The sequence below is a fragment of the Erinaceus europaeus genome, chromosome 7 (genome assembly GCF_950295315.1).
Source record: "Erinaceus europaeus chromosome 7, mEriEur2.1, whole genome shotgun sequence".
NCBI lineage: Eukaryota > Metazoa > Chordata > Mammalia > Eulipotyphla > Erinaceidae > Erinaceus > Erinaceus europaeus.
This window is the reverse complement of record NC_080168.1, coordinates 99,250,590-99,273,634: the sequence shown is the minus strand read 5'-3', so window position 1 is coordinate 99,273,634 and position 23,045 is coordinate 99,250,590. Positions and strand designations below refer to the sequence as shown.

The 23,045-nt window shown below is 42.8% G+C and overlaps 1 long non-coding RNA gene across 2 annotated transcripts; it reads left to right on the top strand.

The window, feature by feature from the left end:
* The first annotated feature begins 5,859 nt into the window (after positions 1-5,859).
* LOC132539303 (uncharacterized) lies at positions 5,860-22,699 on the top strand. Of its 2 annotated transcripts, none has more exons than XR_009550559.1 (3): positions 5,860-6,673; positions 9,710-9,822; positions 22,020-22,699. It is a non-coding gene; the product is annotated as an uncharacterized LOC132539303 (long non-coding RNA). The 2 variants fall into 2 exon arrangements; XR_009550560.1 differs by lacking the exon at positions 22,020-22,699 and adding an exon at positions 14,054-15,839.
* The last annotated feature ends 346 nt before the right edge of the window (positions 22,700-23,045 follow it).

Here is a 23,045-nt window from a genome sequence, read left to right as displayed (position 1 = left end):
ACCCAGCTATCGCACTCTTATGCAAACTCCTAAGATATATTCACCAAAAGACATATATTAATTCCTAGCAGCTAAAATGCAGTGAGTAAATAAAGTGAGGCCTATTCATATACCAGAATACTAGAGAGCACCAAAAATGAACACAGGAAAATTGTGCAGAGCAACACAGTTAAACTTTACAAATGCAATTTTCAGAGAAGCACACCAGGCACAAGAGAACCTATAGTCTATAATTCTGAATTTAGAAAGCTCAATAGTAAATAGAGTAATCTTTGAGCTAGAAATTGGACAGGAAGTTCCATTTGGCAAGGGGATGGTATTGGTTAGTTAGAGAGTGGCTAGGAGGAGTCACCAGAGGAGATTGTATGGGTGTTAATAACATTCTGTTTCTTGAGGAGATGCTGGGTGTACTGCTGTGTTTGTTCAGTGAAAACTCTTTGAAGTGGATACTAATGAATCATTAACTTAGTGTGCATGTTGCACTTAGAAAGGTTACTCTCAACCATGAGCACTTCCTCCTCTCATCATTTTTAATTCAGTGAATCAATGTTATCCAATGATGAAATGTGATTCATAAACTAGATTTTTCTTTTATGGTCCTGAGAATTTTTCACATGGTGAAGAATATAATGTGATATTCAACAACTCATATTAATGTTGAATTTGTAAATGTGTAATTCATATGTGTATCTTGATGTCTGTCTCTGTAGCTAGCTAGCTATTACCTATTATCTGTCTACATTTTAAAAACACTAAGCAAAATAGCCATTTATATTCACAATTTAAAAATATTTTTATTGGGAGTTGGGTGGTAGTGTAGCAGGTTAAGCGCATGTGGCGCAAAGCACAAGGACCGGTATAAGGATCCTGTTTTGAGCCCCTGGCTCCCCACCTGCAGAGGAGTCACATCACAGGCGGTGAAGCAAGTCTGCAGGTATCTATCTTTCTCTCCCCCTCTCTGTCTTCCCCTCCTCTCTCCATTTCTCTCTGCCCTGTCTAACAACGATGACATCAATAACAACAACAATAACTACAATAACAATGAAAAACAACAAGGGCAACAAAAGGGAAAATGAATAAATTAAAAATTTTAAAAATATATTTATTTATTTGACAGGACAGAGAGAACTTGAGAGGAGATGGGGAGATGGATAGAAAGAGAGACACCTGCAGCACTGCTTCACCACTCTTGAAGCTTCCCCCTGCAAGTGGGTTCTGGGGTTTTGAACCTCAGTCCTTTCAAATGGTAATGGGTGTGCTCAACTGGGGGTACCTCTGCCTGGGGTCCTATATTTACAATTGATGGACAGTAACCTTCTGCTATTTAATTTTTGTGTAGACCCCAAGTATTTATAGCTATTGTGTTGTAATGAGGAAATATTTGTCAAGTTGAAATAATTTTGTTGCATAGAAAAATATTTTTCTAGTCTGCAAGCTTGATGTAAGACTTTAGACTTAATGTAGAAGGTGGAAGGGAGGTCTGGCAGATGTTAGAGGCAGTTCTGGTCATGGACATCTTTCACTGATGAATTACTGCACTTCTCTCCAGATATCTCCTCCCTCACAAGGTAGTACTGTTGAACTGTCTGGTCATCTTCTATTTATCATGTAGGTAAGATTTCCCTTGCCTTATTGGATGGTATTCATCTCTCTTGCTTGTTTCATCATTAGTCTTTTATTTTACTTTAGAGCGAGAAAGAGAGAGAGAGAGAGAGAGAAGCAAGATCTTCTCTGGCAAGCTGTGGTGCCAGAGATTGAACTGCAGCCTTTGGGTCCCAGGTATGCAGGCTGGTGCTCTGGCAGACTGAGCTACCTCCCTGATCTTGGTCTCTTATTTGTAAGAGATTGTTTCATTGGATTGTTTTACAGGGAAAACCTCACAATGTCTTTGTTTCCTCCTTTCCTCTTTTAAATCAGTAATATAAAAATGAATTATAGTCAGATGCTTTGTGTCTTTATGATTAATCTACATTTTCTTCTTAAAATTAGATGCTTTGTGTCTTTATTATTAACCTACATTTTCTTCTTTCTGCCTTCACCCCCTCTGTTCTATTTTTTGTCTCTGTCTTCCCCTTGTCATCCTCTTCCTTTCAAACACCTCTTTCATTTTAGCGAGGAAAAGACTTTTCTTAGTAGTCATATTGTCATGTCATTCATTTTTTTCAACATCATATTCCCTCTTAATGCCTATTTTGCACAGGCCTGATGTGTCAACATTTTGTTTTGAGTCACTCTGCCAGAATCCTTGAAATAGAACACTCCTTTTTGCTTTTCTTTATTTTTATTTGGTTTCAGGGATTGAACCCAACGTCTCCCACATAGCCTCTACATATTCTCTACTTTTTTTTTTTTTGCCTCCAGGGTTATTGCTGGGGCTCAGTGCCTGCACCATGAATCCACTACTCCTGGAGGCTGTTTTTTCCCTTAGTGTTGCCCTTGTTGTTGATCGTTGTTGTTGTTGTTACTATTATTACTGTTGTTATTGCTGTTGTTGCTGTTGGATAGGACAGAGAGAGATCAAGAGAGGAGGGGAAGACAGAGAGGTAGAGAGAAAGACACCTGTAGACCTTGTGAAGCGACACCCTGCAGGTGGGGAGCTGGGGGCTCAACCTGGGATCCTTATGTCAGTCCTTGCACTACCTGACATATGCACTTAACCCGCTGCGCTACCACCTGGCCCCCTTATTTATTTAATATTTTATTTATTTGTTTTAATGAGAATGAAAGATACACACAAAGAGATAACAACATACTGCTCAGCTCTGGTTTATGGTGGTGCTGGGGAGAGAAGCTGAGCTTCAGAGTCTCAGGTGTGAAAGTCTTTTGCATAACCATGATGCTGTTTCACCAGCATATGTATGTAAAATTTATCTTATCTTTTATAAATAGAGAGAAATTGAGAGTGAAAAGTTGATAAAGGGGTAGAGAGAGACACCTACAGTACTGCTTCACCATTCATGAAGCTTCCCCCCTTGCAGGTGGGGTCTGGGGGCTTGAACTCCAATCCTTGCAAATGCTGACATATACACTCTACAGGGTGTGCCACTCCAAAGTCCTTTATTTTATATATTTTTATGAGAAAACCCATCTCACCATCCATTAAATTTGATTTATTTCTGTCCTTGCGGTTGTCATGTGCTATGGGCGGTTAAACCCAGGGTCTCACACACATGGAATGTATGTGCCCTACTTGCTGAGTCACCTCTCCATACCTTTAATTCTCTGACATTTTGAAACTCGCACAAAAGAGAATTGGAAGGCATTAAAGTACGGTCCTGTAGTTTCCCTGTAGTCAACAAAGAATGTTCTTCCAGTTGACAGCATTTAAAAATCTAACAATGTTAGAATAGAGCCTTCCCATTCATATAAATATCATAGGGATAAGTAAAGAATCTGGAAGTGCTATTTTTGCCATTTCTACTGGGTTTTTAGATAAGAGTCTTATCTCTGTGTTTTACCCTTCATTAATTTTCTATCTTCTTGGCTTGTTCAGCTAGTAGAGAGGAAGTGGGTTCCCTTCATCACACTAAGACAAGCTGCCCCATGTCTGTTGCTGTCTTACTGACCCTACATTTCCACAAATTACTCTGTGCTGGGTGAGAGATGGTTGCCAAGATAGGCAGTCTAGACTATAATTAAAACTTAAGATTCTTTTTTTCTTCACTCTATAAATTTAACAGTTTTTTTCCCCCCCAAACCATCTTGTTTCTACTTGATTTGACTCTAGGAAAAGAAAGCACAGTGATACATTTTTTAGTGTGGTTTCCTCAGACATTATGCCCATCCTTGTTGGGAGTGTTAAAGTTTACAATGGTTCCAGACCCTGGTTGGTGAGGGGGCTGGGAATAGAAAGCCTTTGTGACTGTAACCCCATTTAAGTAAGTTTTTAAAATTTATTTGACAAGAAGCGGTGTATCTTCAAAATCACCAGTGTCAAGCTATCATTTTAGCCCTGGTGATTTTCATACTTTATCTGATTTATAATTTAATGGAATAAGTTTTTTTTTTTTTTTTTTTTTGCCTTCAGGATTATCACTGGTGCTCGGTGCCAGCACTACAAATCTACTGCTCCTGGCAGCCATTTTTTTCCCATTTTATTGGATAGGACAGAGAGAAATTGAGAGGGGAAGGGGAGATAGAGAGGGAGTGAAAGAAGACATCTGCAGACTTGCTTCATGACTTGTGAAGCTCCACCCCCTGCCCCCCCCCCCCGTAGGTGGGGAGCTAGGTGCTCAGCTGGGATCCTTGTGCGGATCCTTATGCTTTGTACTATGTGCACTTCACCTGGTGTGCCACCACCCGGCCCCTTAATGGAACAGTCTTAAATCTCTAAAGCAATGCATGTTTTCTTGACAACTTGACTCTGAGAATGAAGACTTTAGTCTTAGGAAGTGTAGAGTGAAGCAAGTGCAGGGAGCAAAATCCTTCCAGACTCACATATTCATACATTTAACATAAATGAGCCCTTAGCAGTGGCTGCTTTTGCTTATCTAATTAATTTGCATACCCTGATTTTACAGTGTTGTATCATGAAGCCTAAATTCTTGGTAGGCATTTAGGGAATATAAGGTCTTTAAAATGACCTCGGATTATTTGTTGCTTTGAGAGACATAGCAAAAGGCCCTATCATGTGCTCTAATTTTTTTTTTTACTTGTTTATGTATTTGTTTATGTGATAGACAGATAAATAGAAGGTGAAACAGGAGATAGGAAGGGAGTAAGGGAGGGGCAGAGAGAGAAAGAGAGACTTGCAGCACTGTTTATAAGCGAAGCTTCCCCCCCTGCAGGTGGGGACCAGGGACTTGAACCAGAATCCTTGTGCATGATAACATGTACGCTCAACTGGGTGCACCACCACCACCTGGCACTCACATGCTTCTTTAACAGGACCTGGAGACCCAGAGAGTTGGAGCCTGTGCGAATGTTGAGTGTGCAGAACACATCTTGTAACTTTTAAGTCATTTGGTTTCCGGAAAGTCTGAGTGCTGACCCCGGCCCCCCATTGAATAGTGCAAATAGTGATAATGAGAACCACAATGAAAGTTAATGATGCTTGCTCTGTGGGGCAGACACTAGGCTAAGTTCATTGTATGCATTACCTTACTCTTTCCAACAACACTACTCGATCCCTGTTGTTCTTATCTCTATTGTACAAATGAGAAAACTTGGAGGAGGGGGGCAGGCAGTGGCACACGGGGTGAAGTTCACATAGTACGAAGAGCAATGACTTGCACAAGGATCCTGATTCAAGCCCCCAGCTCCCCACTTGTGTGTGTGTGTGTGGGGGGGGTCGCTTCATAAGTGGTGAAGTAGGTCTGCTGGTATCTCTCTGTCTCTCTCCCTTTCTATCTTCTCCATTCCTCCAGTTTCTCTCTGTCCTACCCAAAGAAAAAGAAAATCAAGAAAATGGCCACAGGAGTAGTGGATTCCTAGTGCACTGAGCCCCAGCAAAAAAAGAAAGAAAGAATGAAAGAAAGAAGGAAAAAGAAAAGGAAACTTGGATACAGAAAGGGTAGCTAGTATAATCAAGGTCTCCCAGCCTGAGAGAGATAGAAGAGAGAATTAGCCAATCATTGTGCCTCCAGAGCCCAGGGTCTTAATCTTTTGAGTCTCCTAGGGCAAATAATGTTAAATCATCTATTGTGAAGCAGTGATACTCCGAGGTGGATTTTGTTGCTCTTTTTGTGTCCTAAGTCATACTTGCAAACCTTCCAGTTGGCATGCGCTTTGCTCATAAAAAGATATTCCATTTGTGGGAACGTGTCTCCAGAAGTCTTCTGCATGCAGTCAGTATGCCGTGGGTAAGAAGGAGTTAAAATGCTGACAGTCCTTCCTGTGGGCCCAGCCAGCAGCAGTTCATCACAAATATGGAGCTTTGATCCTGACAGCTTCCTTTCACTCAGGGGGAGCAGGGAGGGTTTGACATGGGGAAGCAGGAAAGGCTATAGAGAAAGGGGTCTTGTTTGTTTCCTGGGTGGATTGCCTCCTTCTTGGCACTCCTCCAGGAAGCAAGTCTTTTCCTGCCCTAAAACATTAGGGACATAAATCTCTCTGTCCTGTGTAAGAGACCCAGAGAGGCCAGGGGCAGTCACATAAGCTCTGTCAGGTCCTGCGTGACCTTCAGGGTGGCCAGTGTGTGACCAGGGAGGCTGTAACCCCTGACTGGGACAGGAAAATGGGTGTCAACCCAACCCAGGGAGAAGAGGGGTGTTGCTATGAGGTTCTGGATCCCAGGGGGTAACAACTGTTACTAGCAACCTTAGCAGAAGAGCTATCCTGAAAATGATCTTGCAGGGAAGGAAACCTAGAGGAGAGGATTCTTTAGAGAGCAGTCTGAAGAGGGAAGCATAAAGAAGACTGAGTCCAGGACCCCAGAGGCTAAAGTGGGACACTGTGCAGAACCCAAGAGAGAAGCAGGAAGTGTGATGAATGGACACCAGCCCACAAGACATAACCCCAACTTTCAGTCTAGAAACAGGAAGAGAGAGAGAGAGAAGGGGGGAGGGAGAGAGAGAGAAGATAGCAGGAGGAATGAGGCCCCTACAATGAGTGAACATCTGTGGTTTCTTATAGTTTTAGATTCTTTGACATCTGTTCTCATAACTGTGCCCCAGGTTCTGTCTGGAGTTTAAACCACACTTTGAATGAGATCTGCTTCCCAGCTCTAGTCAAGGTAAGTGATCCAATGGGAGTGGGTGAGGATCCACCTGGGAAGTCGGAGACAATAAGAATTGTGCAGGGACTTAGCAGGCAGTTCTCCTACTCATACTTGCACTTGAGAAGAAGTTAATATTGAAGAAATCTGTGCTGAGACAATGGTGGGGGAAGGACTCAGTCTTATGACTGATTAACCTTCAAATCTTTGCCCTACTTTCCTGATCCACTTCAGCAGTCCTGTAGGGCTTGGTTATGTGATTTGTCTCTGCCAATGAGATGCTCACAGATGTCACACAAGCAAAGAGGCATGAACTGTGCTCTGTGCAGTGGAGCTTGTTCTTTGTGCTACTGAGGCTGTGGGAAGAAGCTCTCAGCATAGCTGCTGCACTCTGCACAGACTCCAAGAGGAATTCCCAACCTGTTTTGAGGAGCCCAGTTTAGTCGGATCCCATGTGAAGCCCAGCTACTTAGAGCCTAACTCAGACAAGGGGTCAGGGATGGGGGAATGGTGAGTAAATCCAGCTGACATCAATTCTACAACAGATGCATGAGAAAGAAATGCTCACTGTTGAACACCTTTGTTGTTTCGGGGATGCTGATTAGGTAAGCATCCTTGTGATAACAGCTAATTGGTGTAAAAAAAAAAAAAAAACACCTCCTTCAGTGTGAAACTGCCATGACATGGATGGGGCTGACAGAGAGAGAGACATAAGCTAGGTCCTGGTGACATCTTTTGAACACCTGACCAAAGCGGTTTCCTAGAGCTACAATGGAGCATTTCCATTCTGTGATCCAACAGAAGCCCCCTTTGCTTCTACAGCTCAATTCAGATTTTTGTCACTGGAAATAGGCCTTGACTGAAGAAAACACAGGTGACAGGTGAGAAGGATCTAGAGGCCCCTGCAGTACGGGCACAGACAAGATAGACGTACAAATGGACAATATGCACAACTACTGGCTAAAAAAAAAAAAAAAGTGGGAGGGTGGCTAGCAAAATAGCTCCTTGGATGGTGTGTGCTCCTTTGCCATGTGTATGACCCAGGTTCCAGCCCAGGTCCCGCCACATTAAAGGACGCTTTGGTGCTGCGGTCTCTGCCCCCACCCCTCACCCTGCTACCCTCTCCTCCTTGCTTCTATACCTTAAAAATATATATACTGTGAGGGAAGGGAGAAATGTATGGCTATGTGTTTTTTTAAAATCAGAAACCTACAAATATGGGAGACTTTGGAGCTGAACTGGGTCCTCCAACTTGACATTTGCACCCAGCTTGTTGACAGACACGTGGGCTGACCTCATGGAGGCAGTGTAACCTTTCATGGCAGCTTTCTTGCCCAAGGGCTCTTCCTGGAGAGGGCAGGCTATAAGCTTAGTAGTCACCAGTCCTGGCCTTTGGGAGATTGGTGATAATCTGAGTGGGACCCCACTATATCCCATGGCAAGCAGCAAAACCTGATGCAGGGATTTGGGATGGTTTCCGGCTGAGATTATCAAAGGGACGAGAGCAAAATATCACAGCACACATTTTACCTAGTTTCATTTTGCTTTATTAACACGGGAGGATAATTTTGTTAATCAACAAGTGTTTATTTAATATGTAGAAGGTACAGAAGATTCCTACGTTTATATAATCTGAGAGACATAAGAGTGGCAGTAGTAAGTAGGTCTTTTTTAGAAAACTCAGAGGAAATTGGTCATTAAAAGCTATGATACAGGTCCATGAAGGATGATAAATGACATAGTGGGGGGTGTATGGTTAAATGGGAAACTGGGGAATGTTATGCATGTACAAACTATTGTATTTACCGTTGAATGTAAAACATTAATTCCCCAATAAAGAAATAAATTTTAAAAAAAGCTATGATATAGTCAGTCATGGTACTCCCCACCAAGGTGGCAGTAGATTAGAAGGGTTGCCCAGTTAGTTATCTAATGCAGAGGTTCTTGTATTTATGTATGACTAAAGTGTCTTTAGGAAGGGGTTTGGACGGTGATGCACCAAGTTAAGCACACATAATACAAAGTGCAAGGACCTGCACAAGGATCTTGGTTCGAGCCCCCGGCTCCCCACCTGCAGGGGGCTGCTTCACAAGCCATGAAGCAGGTCTGCAGATGTCTTTCTCTCCCCATCTCTATCTAACCCTCCTCTCTCAATTTCTCTGTCCTATTCAATAAAATTTAAAAAATGACCACCAGGAACAGTGGATTCGTAGTGCTGGCACTGAGCCCCAGTAATTTTTGCCTGGGGGCAAAAATAAATAAATAAAAACAAAAATAAAACATCATCATGCTACCAAGTATCCCACAGGCCCAGACCATTTGGGTTCCTGCTGAAGTAATCACATATGCCTTTGCAAAACTGGAGACTCTTCGTTGCTCCCAGAGCTAGTAGATCACTGGAAATGGGGGTTAGCCTTAAGCATTCTTTCTTTCCCTTGGGTTGTCCTTTCCCCTCCATCCCATCTTTACTAACAATGCACAAAGCCTGGGTGCCAGTTTAAAAGTTGGAGGTAGATGGCTTTACCTACAGCTCCTTTTGCTGAGAAACTCTGCTTCTTGACTTTTAAGTGCCTTTTGGGGAAATGTGTTACTTACAATGCCAAAAATATTTGGGGTGGAATCAGGGAAAGTAATAATATTGGCAACACATCATAAATCCACAGAGACAGAGATGCTGAAAATGGTAGAATTAAGGACTCTGGAAAGCCTACGAGGTCAGCTGTGAAGAGGGCACTATTGTGAAACACTCAAGGACTGTTTTCTTAATCCTAGTGTGCAATATGGTACAGAGAACACTCAGGAGTTATGCCATTAGAACACTGATTTCACATGAGTTTAGTGTTTCCTGCTCATTGTTTTGACATTTCCAGACATTGGCTAATATTGACTCCATTCTGTTTTTGCCTATTTCCCACTTCTCCACATGAAAGGTAAAACTATTGAGTGTTCCATCCCTGTTGGGTCTCAGCTTTTACCAACTGTTTGTTTTAAATGAAGCTTGATTCCCATTGATAGGTATGCAGGAGAACTACATTTTTTTCTTTTTTCTAGCAGGTCTGTTTATGAGACTGGCCCTGGGGACTTAGAAATTTGAAGGAGACAAACTATATTGTGAAAAAGAAGTATTTTAATACTTATAATTAGGAAATTTGATTCAGAATATCAAGGTGAAATTTCCCCTTCTTTTTTTAGATGATTTTCCCTCTCTTTAAAAAAAAAAGTTTATTAGTGATTTAATATTGATTTACAAAATTACATGTCAACAGGGGTATAAATCCACTCCATTCCCACCCCCAGGGTTCTGAATCTTCAGTCTCCCCACTACAAGCCACCACAGTTCCCCTAAGGTTGTAGACATGGGCCAACCATCATCTCTACTAGAACTGTCTATATTTACACATAATTGCCTCATTTTTCTTCCTGACCCAAGCCTTTCGTCCCCTCCAAGCCACTCAAGACAACATTACTACCTCCATATGTCCCTCTCCCTTTCCTCCTCTCTCTCTGGGTGCTAATGGAGCTGGAGTTCTGTGCACTCATTTTAAAATTTAATTTATTTATAAAATAAAAAAATAGAAAGTATCGACAAAACCATATCTTGTTCCTCCTCCTATCACTTCTTCCCCATTGGGAATATGGATCAAGGTTGTTTTTAGGGTGTAGAACGTAGGAGTTCTGGCTTTTGTAATTGGTTCTCTGCTGGACATGGGCATTGGCAGGTCAATCCATACCCCAGCCTGTTTCTGTTTTTCCCCTGTGGGCCAGAGCTCTGGAGAGGGGAGGTTCTGGGACACACTGGTGAGGTCATCTGCCCAGAGAAGTTAGGATGGAATCATGATAGCATATGCAACTTGGTGTCTGGAGGTGGCAGGACATAAATTGAGACAAAATGGTTAATAAATAGGAACCAAAAGGTAGGGATAGAGCAGATGAGATTAGGGATCTTAAGGGTAGAAGAAAGCTAAAAATCCATCTTAGGCATGTTCCTGGGGGCACACAGTTATGGTAGTTTTGTTTGAGTTTGATAGCTAGCCTGAAATTGGATAAAAATACTATCTGAAAAAGTGGTGTCAGAGTAGAGAAAAGGGCTAGAAAGTTGAATTAGGGCAGAAAGTAGCTCCCATTCTTGAAAAAAAATTCTGTGGATACAATTAACTATTTACCACCATCCATCTGAACCATGTGTTTATATATTTATATTTAGCACCAGAGCCTGTGTAACCTCTGAGTCCCTATTGGTCTGAGCTCGCAGCTCATGGCCACATCTGGAAACATTGTAGGCTGCACTCATTTCAGGACCAGTCTTCCTCAAGTGGCAGGGCAGGATACCCCAATCTCCCTTCAATTCTCCCTGTTTTATGGTCAGGGCAGGGTCCTGGGAGGGCCCACAAGAGAGCTTCTGATTATGTCCTTGATGTAAGTGACCAGTGGTGGTGGAGAGAGGGCCACATTAGAGATGTGGGCCCATTATATTTGTGTAGGAGTCCAAGGATTCCCTAACTAGGGCCCCAGATGATGAGGTGGTGTGCTACTGACCACCACCTTTATAGGCCATTATTAAGTTGGCCAGTCTCTTGCCCTTATCCAACTTTTGCAGTCCTCTTTTTATCTGATGACTGTAATGTATAAAGAAAACTGAAGAAGATCTACATGAGGGCAATTAAAACACTAAAAGGCACTCTAGACACTCTGAGTTGGGCATCATGCCATGTTCTTTGATAAGAAAATTCAGTGTTGAATTTGACCTGTTAGTCAGTGAAATTCCAGCTAAAACAAGGAATAGTTCTGACATTCCCTGACAGAGAGAATGGGGTTTTGACTAGGAGAAGTAACAGTGGGGGGACTCACAGCTTTAGGGGCTAATTGCAAAACTGCCACTTTAACAGAGCACAGCCCAACTCCTGTTCTCCCAGAGATCATAATGTCTGTCTTAGTCACCCACTGCAGCAAACTGATGTCCACTCAGTGATGTCAGAAGGCAGGAAGATGTCTTTAATCCCGTAAAGCCAAACTCTTCTGTTTCTTAGGCCAAAATTCATTGGTGTAAATAGGATCAGAATTGTTCCCTAGTTCTTAGTATTTATCACAAGAGTGTTAAGTAGCTGTCTTTAATCCTGTAAAGCCAAACTCTTCTGTATCTTAGGCCAAAATTTGTTGGTGTAAATAGGATCAGAATTGTTCCGTAGTTCTTAGTATTTATCACAAGAGTGTAAGTAGCTGGGAAGGGGAAAAAATAGTTGCTCTCTAGATGCCAGAGAGTATTTTCTTTGAAAAAAAAAATTGAAAAGTGTGACTTAATCTTATTTTCCAAACTGACACAGTGAGCAAAAATCAATTCAGTAATTGTACACGTAAAGAGAATTAATGAATTTACTAACTTTCCTCCAGACATTATGAAGCAAGGCTACTTAGAAACAACATATCAGTCTGCACCGAGTCCTTGTCCTTATAAATGATATCCTATATATATGTCCTTCTTTTGGACATTTTTACAGTTTCTAAGTAATTTTTAAAATTTAAACTGTCACAAAGCTGGAATTCCAAAGCATAGTCCTAGAGTGTTGATGGAATCACTTATTATACTTATTTATCTACTTGCAATTTTTTAAAAGAATTTTATATTTATTTATTTTCCCTTTTGTTGCCCTTTTTATTATTGTTGTAGTAGTTATTATTGATATCGTCGTTGTTAGATAGGACAGAAATAAATGGAGAGAGGAGGGGAAGACAGAGGGGGAGAGAAAGACACCTGCAGACCTGCTTTACTGCTTGTGAAGCAACTTCCCTGCAGGTGGGGAGCCGGGGCTCGAACTGGGATCCTTATGTGGTCCTTGTGCTTCACACCACAAGCGCTACCACCTGACTCCCTACTTGAAAAAAATTTTAAAGAGTTTCTTGAGAAATGAGGAGAGTAAGAACCAAACATCACTCTGGTACATGTGCCGCTGGGGACTGAACTCGGAACCTCATGGTTGAGAGTCCAGTGCTTTATGCACTGTGCCACCTCCCAGACCACTACTTGCAATTAAAAAAAAAATTTTAGTATCTTTATTTATTTATTGAATAGAGATAGCCAGAAATTGAGAGGAATGGGGAGATAGAGAGGGCAAGAGACAGAGAGACACCAGCAGCACTGTTTCACCACTTGTGAAACTTTCCCCCTGCAGGTGGGGACCTGGGGCTTGAACCTGGGTCCTTGCACACTGTAACATGTGCGCTCAACCAAGTGTGCCACCACCTGGTCTCTTACTTGCAATTTTTTTTTAAAGTCCAGGAGAACAGAGTAGTTTCCAGGAAATGAGAAGAATGCAGCAATGGTGCAAATTTTCAAAAGGCTTAAGTTGAGCAGTCCTTTCAAATAACTCCACCTCACTATCAGTTTGGAAGATTTGGGGATAACTGTAGAAAGCTGAAATCTAAAAAGAAACACACACACACACACACACACACACACAGAGTCTAGCAAAGCAACTTGAGCTTGACTGTGTGCCTATAAGAAATGGATAATGGGAGGGGGCTGGGCGGTAGCACAGCGGGTTAAGCGCACATGGCACAAAGCACAAGGATCAGTGTAAGGATCACGGTTCGAGCCCCCGGCTCCCCACCTGTAGGGGAGTTGCTTCACAGGCAGTGAAGCAGGTCTGCAGGTACCTTTCTCTCCCCCTCTGTCTTCCCCTCCTTTCTCCATTTCTCTCAGTCCTATCCAACAACAATGACAACAATAATAGTAACAACAACACCAATAAACAACAAAGGCAACAAAAGGGAAAAAATGGCCTCCAGGAGCAGTGGATTCGTAGTGCAGGCACCGAGCCCCAGAAATAACCCCGGAGGCAAAAAAAAAAAAAAAAGAAATGGAGACTGGTCCACAGATGGTCACTGTATTTTGCTTAAGCGTATTGCCTGCCAGGACCCCATACAACTTCATTTATCAAATTCCTTAAGCTTGAAAGAGCAATTGTGATGACTTCACTTTATTCTAGCCCTGGACTAGTAGAAAAGATCAAGGGGTGGAGGAGGGGAAGCTGGGCCTTAATCTCTGTTTATGTATATCCATCCATCCATCCAGAAGCAGTAGTGCCAGTTGGGTCAGGTTTGCTATCACTTTTGAGGGATTACAAAAGAGAAAGGCCAGAAGATACTGCAGTCTAGAAAAAGCTCCTGTAGATTCAGGGGTTTGGGAGATATTGAAAATACTGACAAAGATCTAAGAAATAGTGCCGACAGGAAGTCAGAAAATGAAACCAGAGCCAAGAAAAAAATTGAAACTGACTCATTAGGGAGAATAGATCGGGTGTTCACAGTGGAGAGTTATCCGGAAAACCGCAGTGACATGTGTGGTATCATGAAGACAGTGACAGCAAGCTTGATATGTAATCAGTATGTTTCTTCCTCCAGCTGCCTGTCTGTCTAATGTGTGCCGTGAAGTTCCACCACCCAGAGGGCAGTCTGGGTTCATGTTATTTCATGTCAGTGAATGAAGACACTTCTCTCCCTAACCAGCCCTTCTCCTGCCATTCTTCCACTCTGCTCTGGCAACCAGTTTCTGATTCTGAGGCTCATTTAGGTTCAGACTTTAGCCTTTTTTTGAGAAATCTTAGAAGCTATGGCGGTGTCTCCTTGTCTTGCTATTTGGGCAGAGTGGTTTCTGGAATGCAACAGAGATGTTCACAAGTACCCAGGGAATTTGCTTCCTACTTCCCCCTCTCCTGACCATCAGGATAGAAATTTGAACAAGGAGAACCATCTTTTCAATAATCCCTTTTCAGAAGTTACATTTGTGGCTAGGTTGGTTGTCATTCTTTTTTTTTTTTTTTTTTCCCTGCACCAGTAATTTTATGAAGTGGAAAATGACTGAACTTACCTGGCAGGGCTCTCTATTGCCAAAGGCCAGCTCCCAAATCCCCAAGGTGTGAGGGCTGGGTTCTCCCCAGCATGTTCTTTTCAATAAACATGCCTACACTTGGCCTTTTACTCCAACTACCCGTCTCTGCCCTCCCAGCGCCTAGAGCTTTCCACCTTGGCTCTGCTTCCTTTAAGCCTGCCCTCAGCCTTCCAATTGAGGGTTGACCTTGGCTGAGCGCCCCACGTGGTCATTCTCTTTGTAAAAAGTAGAAAATCTAAGGCACAGATTTCTGCACTTGGCCTCTCTGCAGAACAGAACTCTCTGGAACTGCAAGCATATGCAGATTCAGAAAAAGTTCTATTTTACCAGAAATGTGTTTACTAAACTGAACTTGGCCTCTGGTGCCCCTGCTGCTGAGTCCCTATGAGATGGGCCTCCAACTTGGGCTTATGTAGCACCTGTGAACAAGTCTGGTTTCTTTGCTTGCAAATATCTCACATCTGACTTCCAACTGGCTGATGTCTCCAATATCACAGTTCACTTCCCACTCTGGAAGACGAAACTCACCTAGGGTGTGCTTCCCGCACCTTGAGGTGTTTTACCAAAGACTCTTGTAAACCTTGCAATGCAAAATTTACAACTGACAGTACTGTCTATTAATAGGATGGCTGGGGCGATACAGTGAGGTAGCTATTTAGCTCAATGCTCATTTGGAGGTTTTTTTTTTTTTTTTTTTCCAATTGTTAATTGGTTCAGCTAAAATCAGGTATTGCTGATAAGGAAACAGTCTGTAAGGAAATTAAAGAAACAGTTAGGTGGGGACACTTTGGATCTCTGGTTTCTTTGTTGTTTACTTTATGACATATCTCCCCAAATGCACAGGATATTAAGTCTCACCCTAATCTATCAAAGAGGGATGGACTAGGGGGTTTGATAACCTCCATTCCTTGGCTTCTGATCTGTGATTAGAAAGAACTTTGCAATTTTTTAGCTGTGTGAGCCTAAAATCTTTGAACCTCAGTCTCCTTGTTGGTAGAATGGGACCACAGTTGGGAGAGGACTGAAGATTAAGTAAGATAATGCTTGATAATCAACTCCTGGTACCAGAGCTTCTTTGATCCTGTTCAAGATTCTCCCTCCTGCCATCTTGGTTTTTCGTGACCCCCTGACAAATGAAGTGGAACGATGTGGCCCAGCCCTTTCCTTTCTGTCTCCAGTCTAATCTACTTGATTCTCCACTTTTTCTTCCTTATTCAATTAATCCTTTTCTGTCTGATGCCTATGTTGTGTTGTTTATATTTATAAGAGTATATAGAGATTTATAGGAGTATATATAGTTAGAACTAAAAACCTTGAGGATAATTTTGTTAACAATCTGAAAACTTCATGACATTTTTCTTGGACAAATTCACCATTGTTAGATGCCTGGGCCACCCTTATCCCTAGTGTCCAAGAAAATAAATATATGTTGAACATACAGCCTGCTGACTTTCCTGAGTTAGAGACAGACAACACTAGTTGATCACAGCACATTTTTCCCATGAGCTGGGTCAGAGCCCCAGGGTCACATTAGGCATACCATTCTATTCCTCTACATTGGTTTCCTTACTATCTTTCTGGAACTTGTGAACAACATTGTTAGTATGATTCATATAATTTTCTATGCTTCTCCTGCTGTGGACTGAAAAAATATATATGCCACTTTCCCTCTGGCCATTAATTTAATTCTGCCTAAAAGTACAAACACATGGGCAATTGCCCTTGTGTTGCATTTATAACCAGGGTCTGGAATTGTAGGTTATGTAGTAAAACAAAGCAGTGTTTTACTATGCTTTCTTCTTTTTCCATCCCTGAATTCATATTCTTTAAAACAGTGATTTTTAGTGATAATGACATAGTTGATCAAAGAAATACATCTTTTTTAAAAAGCAAATATCCTGGTGTTTGGCCACCAATAAAGAAGCCTTTTAAAATCTTTATTTTCTCATTATTTAATAAAAAGTTAAAAGTGCATATAGAATGGACAAATAAATGTGCTAGTCTTAGGAAGGATACAAAATGCAGAAGAAGGAGCCAGGTGGTGGCATATCTGGTTAAGTGTACACATTACAATGTGCAAGGACCCAGGTTCAAGCCCCTAGTCCCCACATGTAGGGGGAAAGCTTCACGAGCGGTGAAGCTTCAGGTGTCTCTCTGCCTCTTTTGCCCTCTAATTCCCCCCTCTCCTCTCAATTTCTCTCTGTCTCTATCCAATAATAAATAAATAAATATAAAAATGCAGAAGAATAAAAAAGGTAAAATGATCAGTGGCCCAGGAAGTTGTGCAGCATCAGAGCACAGGACTTGCAAGCATAAGGTTCTTACTTTGAACCCCAGCACTGTGCCAAAGTGGTGCTCTGGCTTTCATTTTCTCTCATTATGAAACAAACCTCTAAAAAATATGTTTAAAAAGTCTCTGTTTCTGGATTTATTTCCAGTCTTTAGCTATATATATTTACACAATTGGGACCATCTTAATTATTTCATTTTGCATACTTTAATAACAGTACATTATGAACATTTTTTTATGTTATTAAGCATGTGCTATTTTCCCATGATACTGGCTGATAGAGACACTACAGTTTAGATATACTAAGACTTACTTGATCATGCCCCATAAGGTTGCTCTTAGATTTTCTTTCCTACAAATTATGCTCTGTTGATTTTTTTTTATATTAATTATCTAATCATTGTGACTTTCTGAGTATTCACTGAGGACGGATTCTAAAAACTCTACTTGTGTCTATACCAGCTTTAGTCTTGTTTTGTTTATAAGCAACATTATCTTTCCTGCTGTGACTTGGTACTTTTCTCCTTGTGATTAAATGACTATGAACAATAGGACAGAACACATGAAATCTTATGGATTTCTGGGCTTCCTTTATTTTTCAAGAGCAACTCCCAAAACTTATTTATCTTTCCAGGACACACAGTTGGGAGGGTGCCTGCTTTATCATGTAGGAGACCTAGTTGTATTCCACGTCCTCATCACACTGAGTGTGTATGTGCTTGGAGGGGAGGTGGGGGGGGACACACATCAGTGCTATTGTCTTTCCATTTCTCCTGCTGTCTCTCTGTTTCTGTTTCTCTTTCTACCTGAAAAACTATTAACCCAGAGTGGTGAAGCCCCAGCAATAACAAAAATTAAAAAAAAAAAAGTTTGAAGTTAGCCAGAAGACATCAGTTTTCCCTGACCCCCACTTTTTTTTTTTTTTTTTTTTTTTTTGCAAAGCCAAAACCTCATCTATGTAGTATGGTAGAGAGCAGAGCTTACATGTGTAGGTTCCCAAGTTCACTCCCTGGTACCACATATGCCAGAGTGATATTCTGGTTCATTCTCTTATAAACAAACAACCAAACAAATAAACAAAAGAGATGAAATCCTAAGCAAGCCAGGTTTGCAAACACTACTCAGAAAAGCATCCTTAGTATTGGTTAAAAAGAGAGAGAGAGTCCTCACCCTTCCAATCAGGATGTGTGCTTCCTAGTAAGGAAGGGATTGTCTCCATAGCTAGGGTGACATAGGATGCATTTCAACAGAGAAGATGTTTTCATCTGAAAGTAATAGGGGGAGGAGGGGAACAAAATAACTCCTTGTCCAAACAGAAACCAAAGCATATAAGTCACAAGTGTGTTGCTAGAACTCTTGCTCTGAAAGGTCAACGTCTAGCCCAGACTTCTAAGGAGACCTTTGATAGTTCCCATGTCCCCATTGGACACCAGCAGTCAGCACAAATGTGGGTGCCACTGATACAATGCTGGCATTTTGAAGGTCTGGAAGAAACCTGTTACTGGAAAAACCCAGGTAACACTTGTGGCTTTTCCACACCCAACTAGAAAGCAGAGCATGGATAAGAAATTCTCTGTGGACGTTATGCCTGCCACAGCGTAACCAGTTCTGCTCCTGTGAACTGTCACAGAGGTGGGACGGTTACTACTCAATCTGAGTCTCTTACCACAAGCAAGGAAGATTTAATGGGCAATAAATCCACACTGGTCAAGGGATAGCGGATTTACCACAAGCAGAAAGAATTCATTTTACCTATAGCAGTGCTGTAGGCACACATGCTCCCCAGATGCCATCTCCTCTAATGTTTTTGATTAAAACAGAATGTACTGAGATAATGTCTTGGAAACTTCTTCAGCAAGACCACAGATCACAGGGAATTCCCAGAGACTTTCCCTTGCATCTGGGTAGAATCTACGTTGCCTCAAGGACTCTCCCTTCTTAGGTCTTCTGAGACATGTCATCCTCAACTCTGCAGCAGGGACTTGAACTCAATTCAATCCAATGGCAAGGTCATCTCTGCTCTGGAACTTCCTCAGTATTTCCTCCTCAGTAGGATGCCATCTTAATGGTTTTCCTCACCCAATGGCATCTGAGACTCACTGGGGAAAATCACTCCCCACTTCCTCTAACCGTTTTTGAAAACTATGGCCAGAACATTCAAGGTACACATGGAGTTCAGCAATACACAGGAAACTGTCTCAAGTCTAAAGAGAGAGAGAAAAAAAAAAAAGACTTGGACAGCTTGGCCCCAGAATGAGATGAATCACAGCACAGACAGTAGCATTGGGAATAGAGTAGCCACAGTGCAGTTCCAAAATGAAAAGGATGTAACTTCAAAAGCAGTTGGGACAAGCAAGGAAGCAGTTGGTCTTCCCTCATGGGGGGTGCTGCTGAGACAGAACAATGGTGGACTGTGTTGGTCTCCCTCCTTCTGTAAAGGGTCTCTGGGAGAAGGAGCTTGAAAAGACAGAGCAGGTGAAGGGGCACAGCTATGTATCACAAAGACACATGGTGTAAGGGAGATTCATTGGCTGTGCTATTTGTTGTGCTGACAGGGAATGCAAACCATTGGCTGAGCTGTAGTGGCATGTCAATCCAGAGCTGGTACTAGTAAGGAAGTGGGGGACAAAATTCACCCATGGGCCTAGAGGAACCCTAACCCTCTGCATAAACAGGGATGTTGAGGGATTGAATTCATGGCTATAAATTCAACTAGAAAACCAAAGGGTGGGGAGGGAAGAGGGAGGGAGGGAGGGAGGGAGGGAGAGAAAGTGTGCACCTCAGTGGATAATACATGACAGTTCTTGGGGTTCTTGTCTTTACTCTGTCCTCAGGAAAAGTAGCCCACAGACTATGTGGCATTGACATGGGCATTGACAGGTTGATCCATACTCCCAGCCTGTTTCTTTCCTTTTTCTATTTTCTTTCTTTCTTTCTTTCTTTCTTTCTTTCTTTCTTTCTTTCTTTCTTTCTTTCTTTCTTTCTTTTGCCTCCAGTGTTGTTGCTGGGGCTTGGAGGTGCCTGCACTATGAATTCACTGCTCCTGGAGGTCACTTTTTTTTTCCATTTTTGTTGCACTTGCTCTTGTTATTATTGTTAATGCTGTTGTTGTTGTTGGCTAGGACAGAGAAAAATTGAGAGAGATGGGGAGAGAAAGATAGACACCTGCAGACTGGCTTCACTGCTCGTGAAGCAACCTCCCTGTAGGTGGGGAGCCAGGGCCTTGAACTGGGATCCTTGTGTTGGTCCTTGTGCTTTGTGCCATGTGTGCTTAACCCGGCCCCTTCCAGCCTGTTTCTGTCTTTCTCTAGTGGGGCCGGGCTCTGGAGAGGTGGGATTCCAGGACACATTGGTGAGGTCGTCTGTCCAAGGAAGTCAGGTCAGCATCATGGATGCAATTGCAGTTTGGTGACTGAAAAGCATTAAGATATAAAGCAGAACAAATTGTTTAATAGTTAGGAACCTAAAGGTAAGACAGAGCAGATGAAAATTGGGGTCTTTATGTTGGAAGGGTCTAGGAAATCTATTTTAGGTATACCCCAAGGGGTCCATGACTTTACTAATTTTTGCCTGAGCCCTGCAGCCAACATGCAGGTGGACTAAACGTATTGTCTGGGGAGATGGTGTCAGAGTTGGAAATAGGACCAGAAAGCTGAATCAGGGAAGAGAGTAGCTCCCAAATATGGGAAAAGTAGGGGAATACATCTCCCAAATGTTAGAGACTAGAATTTACATCTATGTCTTGGAATCAAGCTGTGTAAGGTTCTGTGCAATATGAAGCTATAGAACCAAGACACTGAAGCACAAGGACCAGCATAAGGATCCTGGTTCGAGCCCCCCAGCTCCCCTCCTGCTGGGGAGTCACTTCACAGGCAGTGAAGCAGGTCTGTAGGTGTCTATCTTTCTCTACCGCTCTGTCTTTCCCTTCTCTCTCCATTTCTCTCTGTCCTATCTTACAATGACAACATCAATAACAACAATAACTACAACAATAATAGAAAAAAAACAAGGGCAACAAAAGGGAAAATAAATAAATAAATATTAAAAGAACCAAGACATCCTGTCACCTGGAATGAACTGTAGTGCCCATCTCCACTGTGGATGTGCATTACGTGATACAGGCTGTATTCTCTGAGGGAAGCGGTCCTGGTCATAGCCTCCTGTTTCAGGCTTTCAGAGGACACTGAGCACTGCTTCTTGTCTTCATGAATGAGTGATAGTGCCTGGTTACTCAGAGAGAGACCAACTGGTGTATGTTCCGTGGCAGTAACAGGATGGGACTCCAGCTGGAGTCTCTCCTCTTCTGTACTCATCCTCCTCCTTTCATCAAAACTCCAAACTAACCTTTCAGTAGGGCTTAACCCCCCCCCCCCTCCCCTTTCTTTTTTCTTCAAACTCCGGCAAGGCTCCATTTTAAGCAGTGATCATAGCACCTCACACTGCTTGGCTCAAGATAACCCACTCCATAAATACTTGTTACTTCATGGCCAGAAAGATCAATCCAGCAGTGATTTTTCACTTTTCTCAAAGATTCACAGCAGGGTTCCTTTAAATGGCCAGCTCCCTTGGCACATTTCACATGCGACTTGATTTATAGGAATTTGATGTACATGGTTCTGCAGGGCCAAATCAATCCTGTAAACCAAGCCGCATGTGCTGCTGGGTTCCCACTGACTGCCCTCCTCTACCAGTCAGGAATGCACACATGCCTGGGTCCCGTTCTCCCTTGCTTTTATCACAAAGGAGCTCATTTTGTGAATGAACAGCCACTGCCAACAGCATGAAGGTATTCCCAGTGACCTCTGCCTTGGGCCTGGATTCCTGCCCAGCAGGGAGGCAAGGCCTTAGGAAAAGGTTAGTTCATTGATTGCCATGGCCTGCTGAGCTGGGGAACTTTTCCTTTTGCATGAATCACCCCAGAGCAGTCCTGCTTCCCGCCGCCCGCCCGCATAGCTTCTCTGTGGATGGGCATGTTGGATTCTGTTCAGCAGGGAAGTTTTATTGCTTCTGCTCTGGCTTTTTTTTTTCTCCTTATTTTTTCGTTTTCTGTAGCTGTGAATAATAATCATCCCACGTTTACCTTGCTGCTCCCCAACAGCAATCTTGGGGTCCTCATGAGCTTCAGCCCCTTCCTTTCTCAACCCCCACTTCCCTTCTCTTCCTCCTCCTCCTCACCACTGCTTTTTCAGTTTGATGTTTTTAGGTATCAAAGGAAGGTCTCCAGGAACCCTGCAACTAAAGACTTTAATGAGGACCATGCCCAAGAAATCCTGGCTGCCAAAGACCTGATGATGATTTATGTCGCTCACTCACTCCCTAACAGCAAGAGGACTATTTGTAAAAATAAAAAAGCTGCTCATATGGAATTAAACAAGAGCATAGCTGCTTCCTTCCAGACCCTGGGAGCTTAACAAAGAGCATCCACACTCTGTGGCCAGCAGCACATGGCTCAGGGCCGATATTAGTCTTCCTGTCACATAAAGCTAAATCCTGTTAACACTGGCCACAGTGCATTCTCTCCCAGTCCATGGACCTCAAAAGGCACACTCCCAAGGAAAGCACAAGTGTGCTTCCAGCACAGAAGGGTAGGTGCTTCAGCTCAGGCTTCGAAGAACCACCAAGGGCTCTTTTCATCAAGAGCCTGGCAGAGCTGCCGGCCGCCACTGGAGTCAGCGAGGCTGGTGGCAAGCTATCTCGGGTGGCCTGTTTGTTCCTGGCGTCTGAGAGCTGAGCAGCTCATGGATGCCAACAGGGTTCTGACAAGCTACCCAGAGAGGGAGCTAGAAAGAGAATACAAACTAGGATCTTCCCCTAACCCCATTCTCATCTCAGAGTCCACAGGCAGAGCCACTACACCAGCCTGGCAGTCTGAAAAGTCTTTTTTTATCCCTCCCTTCCTCACTTCTCCCAAGCAGTGAACCACTGGCTTCTGAGGAGGACAGGTTTTGAACCTGAAGCCCTGTCTGTCTGTCTGTCTGTCTGTCTGTCTGTCTGTCTCTGGGTCCACAGGGAGAACCACTGCAGTCCTGTAGTCTCCCCATTGTCATCTGTTCATCAAAGTGACCTCATAGGATAGTTAAGCAGTGATGAGAGCCAGCGGAGAACACTGTGACTGTGGGTATATGGGGTTTTCCTTCTCTACTGTGACCCTCATGAAGGAGGGCCACTTGGGGCTGTGTAGGAAGGTGGCTGGCTTGCCCCACTGACCCAGATCC